Source organism: Phyllopteryx taeniolatus, unplaced genomic scaffold, assembly GCF_024500385.1.
Source record: "Phyllopteryx taeniolatus isolate TA_2022b unplaced genomic scaffold, UOR_Ptae_1.2 contig_431, whole genome shotgun sequence".
Lineage (NCBI taxonomy): Eukaryota > Metazoa > Chordata > Actinopteri > Syngnathiformes > Syngnathidae > Phyllopteryx > Phyllopteryx taeniolatus.
Window position 1 is genome coordinate 1 of NW_026903373.1, and position 5,070 is coordinate 5,070.

The following is a 5,070-nucleotide window of genomic DNA, read 5'->3' on the forward strand; positions in this document are numbered from 1 at the left end:
ATCTGTGATGATCATGTCGATATGTGCCACCATAACTTTGGCTTGTAGGCTGGAGAATGAGATCGTCTTTTCTGGCGTTATGTTGGCATCGCTTCTCGGCCTTTTAGCTAAGATCAAGTGTTGTATCTGTTCTTATCAGTTTAATATCTGATACATCGTATTGTGTGATGCATTGCAATATGGCGTTTGTTGTGGCTCTTGGAAATGACTTATGAATGACAAAAAATATGTTTGATCAAATATTGTGTCGACATGAAATAATAAAATATTGTTTCAACGTACTCTGTGTGTGTAACTGGTAATGGTAGTAATCATATACAGGTAAATCTAAAAAACAAAAAATGGAAAACTCAATGGATTTCAGTACTCATACATAGAGATTCTTGAAACACTTGTTTGATAGTAGTTTGTTACATTATATTCTAGATTAACCCTAACCCTAAAGCTCCTTCTGACTGGGGACTCTGCCAGACATTACCAGCACACCCTCACAATACGTAATTCTCTTTCATGTCGAACTGACATCTGCCCCCAACATCGAAGCAAACACACCACCCAGTGGGAATCAGATTGCAGCTCCGCCCCTCTTTTCACCCCAGTGTCCAAGAAATGCGGCAGCATGTCCGATGACACGACCACAAAGTCGATCATCGAACTGCGACCTTAGGTTGTCCTGGTGTCAAGTGCTCATCTGGAAACCCTTATGTGTGAAGATGGTGTTCATTATTGACAGTCTGTGACGAGCACATTATTCCTATAAGTAAGCACGACTCGCGCTTAGATCGGGGAGGGGTGAGGAGGCTTTCGCCTTTATCACGCCCTTCCGAGTCACATTGTCACTCGCCATGTGAGCACTGAATTCCCCCTCAGCAGAGGCGCACTCACAAAAAGGAAATGAATGACAGAATGGACACATTGTCTTTATACACTAGACACTGTCAGGAGTGGGATTTGAACCCACGCCTCCATAGAGACTGCAACCTGAATGCAGCGCCTTGGACCGCTCGGCCATCCTGACAGTAGTACTTTGTGTTGTTTAGAAGGAACAAAGGGTCCGGATCTTTATTCACCCCAGGCGGTCTGCTCATCCGGTGGGCGACCCGTTCGAGAGCATTGGAATGTAGTCAAAGTGCAAGAGCCCCCATACCAAGCATTGGTGGTTCAGTGGTAGAATTCTCGCCTGCCACGCTGGAGGCCCGGGTCCGATTCCCGGCCAATGCAGCTTGACTGTTTTGTGTATATTCAGCTCTATTTGAGGTAAATGAGTACAAACTCCTTCTGCTTGCAAAACACACATTTTCCTCTCCCGGTACTGGACGACCGAGGACAGGAACCAAGTGTTTGTTGGTCACATCTTGTCAGAAGTGGGTCATATGCGTAGACTTTGCGAACTTAGTTCACCAACTTGGCGCGCTGGGCCATCCTCACAAATATTCCTTGTGTTGTTTCGTGGCAGTGTTGGGCAGAAACAATGATAACACCCGAGTCGTACCAATTTTTGTTGGACTGGAAAGCCAAGGAGAGGAAACAGACAGTTTTTGTCAGTCTAATCACACAAGAAGCAGAATGTCAACCCGCATACCCGTAGATATTGCAACCTGAATGGAGTTGCTTGGACGGCTCAGCCACTCCGACAGACTTCGATTGTGTTGTTTTTCATTGCATCATAGTTTTCTGATGTTTATATGCATGCCAGTGCCTCTGACTTACTGACTCAATACTCATCTGAAATGTAGGAATCCAAGTCAAGAGCAGGAGAATGAAGACAAAGTCTGTTGACAGAACATGGGCCACTCGTACTTAATGTCCCCTGCTTCCCCCGGGACATGGACAAAGTTTTGCCGGAGGTGGGAGTTGAAGCTCCTTCTGACTGGGGACTCTGCCAGACATTACCAGCACACCCTCACAATACGTAATTCTCTTTCATGTCGAACTGACATCTGCCCCCAACATCGAAGCAAACACACCACCCAGTGGGAATCAGATTGCAGCTCCGCCCCTCTTTTCACTCCAGTGTCCAAGAAATGCGGCAGCATGTCCGATGACACGACCACAAAGTCGATCATCGAACTGCGACCTTAGGTTGTCCTGGTGTCAAGTGCTCATCTGGAAACCCTTATGTGTGAAGATGGTGGTCATTATTGACAGTCTGTGACGAGCACATTATTCCTATAAGTAAGCACGACTCGCGCTTAGATCGGGGAGGGGTGAGGAGGCTTTCGCCTTTATCACGCCCTTCCGAGTCACATTGTCACTCGCCATGTGAGCACTGAATTCCCCCTCAGCAGAGGCGCACTCACAAAAAGGAAATGAACGACAGAATGGACACATTGTCTTTATACACTAGACACTGTCAGGAGTGGGATTTGAACCCACACCTCCATAGAGACTGGAACCTGAATGCAGCCCCTTGGACCGCTCGGCCATCCTGACAGTAGTACGTTGCGTTGTTTAGAAGGAACAAAGGGTCCGGGTCTTTATTCACCCCAGGGGGTCTGCTCATCCGGTGGGCGACCCGTTCGAGAGCATTGGAATGTAGTCAAAGTGCAAGAGCCCCCATACCAAGCATTGGTGGTTCAGTGGTTGTTAAATATATTTTAGAAGTTATCATTTATTTGCTTAGCTTGCATTAGTATTATGGACGATTTTAGATGTCTCGCCTTCAAAAAGATGACTCAGCATCATCGATGGAAGGGCGCCTGGATCAAGGACGTGATCGGATGTGGTCGGGGACGTGACAGGTGTTGGTCCAATGTTTTGTGTTGTGTCTTATTGTTTAGAACATTATGTCTGGGAAAAACCCTCCTATTTTCAAATAAATGCAGGAGCGACGGGAGAGATTGGTTAGAGCGTGTTGAGAGACTGTGATCTGAACAATCTCCCATACGCCCTCCTCATGAGAAAAGAAACCAGTGTCTTCATTCCTTTTGTGTCTATTTTTTATAATGTTGGGTAAGATAAATACAACATTAAATTGGTCCTTCGAGCCGGATGTCAACACACTCGAGGATTCCAGTTGTGGAGCCGATTTCCAGTTAAGAGACCGTGGCCACGGCAAGTAAGACCCTTTACGGGACTGCTCTTCGTTCTCCTCAACTGGGATCTGAAGGTTGACGGCAATACACAGGATTGAAGACGACTGGTGAGTTAAATTTAAAAAAAATTTGTTGGAAAAAGGACGGCGGAGTCCGACAAATTCCGCGAGGACGGCGTAGTCCTGTACGTACTTAAATTCCATGTTTAATAAACCCCGTGAATACTAGTTAATGGCGGGTAAAATAAAGAAACTAGGAAAGTGTTGGATTTATCTTACCCAACATTATACAAAATAGACACAAAAGGAATGAATACACTGGTTTCTTTTTCTCATGAGGAGGGCGTATGGGAGATTGTTCAGATCACAGCCTCTCAACACGCTCTAAACAATCTCTCCCGTTGCTCCTGCATTTATTTGAAAATAGGAGGGATTTACAAATCATAATGTTCTAAGCAATAAGACACAACACAAAATATTTGATAATAAGATGGGTTTTTCCCAGACATAGTATTCTAAACAATAAGACACGACACAAAATATTGGACCAACACTTGTCCCGACCCGACCACATCCGATCACGTCCTTGGTCCAGGCGCCCTTCCATCGGATGATGCTGAGTCATCTTTTCGAAGGCGAGACATCTAAAATCGTCCATAATACTAATGCAAGTTCTGTAAATTGACTGTCTGTTGTACTAGAGCGGCTCCAACTACCGGAGACAAATTCCTTGTGTGTTTTGGACATACTTGACAAAAAAGAGATTTATCCTGGCAGAGGCAAAATTATCCAACATAAAACATACATCGACGGCATAGGTGTTCCTCGTGGGGTTCCTAATCAATACAAATTAGCTGACCAAGTTGCAGGAGGATTTGAATACTTCATATGCTGTTGGTGTACGATTAATAAAAATGTTGATGGGATAAACTATATCCACTTCAATGTACAGAGATTAGGAAATTGCACTCAGAGTGGGTTGGAAGCTGTGCACGAGCAGCTCAAGGACGTTCCAAAGACCGCATAGCTGTCGACATGCTCCTCGCAAGAGAGGGAGGTGTTTGCGGTATGTTTGGAGAACAAACAATACTGCTTCAGATGGCAGCTTGACCAGAGCCATCGATGGTCTACGGACCCTCAATCAACACTCCTTGTGAAACAGCTGAATGGACGTTTTTGGTAAATATAAAACCCTAATTTCACCAATATTGATATCAATTGCTGTTTTTGCAGCCATTCTGACATTGTGTGGATGTTGTTGTATCCCATGCATTCGGGCATTAATCAGTAAATTAATCACCACAGCCATAACCCACATGGAACCGTATGGAGCAGATTTATCCTTTATTGGAGGATGATAATGATGATTATGATGATAATGATGATTTTGCTTTAACTAATTTGTTTCCTGATACAGATGATTACGATGTTTAAACTACAACATTCATATATGACAAGTTTACTCTGAGTGTAAATGTATTTGTTTCATAAAAATGATTCTACAGTTAAAAATCGAAATGAAGTGACTGTAAGATGATATGAGAATTTGTGCAAATACATGATAAACAGGAGGGAAATGTTAGATAAATTGTAGAAGTTATCATTTATTTGCTTAGCTTGCATTAGTATTATGGACGATTTTAGATGTCTCGCCTTCAAAAAGATGACTCAGCATCATCCGATGGAAGGGCGCCTGGACCAAGGACGTGATCGGATGTGGTCGGGGACGTGACAGGTGTTGGTCCAATGTTTTGTGTTGTGTCTTATTGCTTAGAACATTATGTCTGGGAAAAACCCTCCTATTTTCAAATATTTTGTGTTGTGTCTTGTAGCTTAGTACGTTATGTCTTGTAAACTTAGAAACCTCCCTATTTTCAAATAAATGCAGGAGCGACGGGAGAGATTGTTTAGAGCGTGTTGAGAGGCTGTGATCTGAACAATCTCCCATACGCCCTCCTCATGAGAAAAAGAAACCAGCATCTTCATTCCTTTTGTGTCTATTTTTTATAATGTTGGGTAAGATAAATCCAACAATA

At 43.7% G+C, this 5,070-nt stretch overlaps 3 non-coding genes and 1 pseudogene across 3 annotated transcripts; 2 read left to right on the top strand and 2 right to left on the bottom strand.

The window, feature by feature from the left end:
• Positions 1 to 87: 87 nt before the first annotated feature.
• Positions 88 to 210, top strand: LOC133473747 (U2 spliceosomal RNA; annotated as a pseudogene).
• A 726-nt stretch (positions 211 to 936) lies between these two features.
• On the bottom strand, positions 937 to 1,018 carry trnal-cag (transfer RNA leucine (anticodon CAG)). The gene has a single exon. It is a non-coding gene; the product is annotated as a tRNA-Leu (tRNA).
• A 132-nt stretch (positions 1,019 to 1,150) lies between these two features.
• trnag-gcc (transfer RNA glycine (anticodon GCC)) lies at positions 1,151 to 1,221 on the top strand. Its single transcript has one exon. It is a non-coding gene; the product is annotated as a tRNA-Gly (tRNA).
• Positions 1,222 to 2,351: 1,130 nt separating this feature from the next.
• trnal-cag (transfer RNA leucine (anticodon CAG)) lies at positions 2,352 to 2,433 on the bottom strand. Its single transcript has one exon. It is a non-coding gene; the product is annotated as a tRNA-Leu (tRNA).
• Positions 2,434 to 5,070: the final 2,637 nt, after the last annotated feature.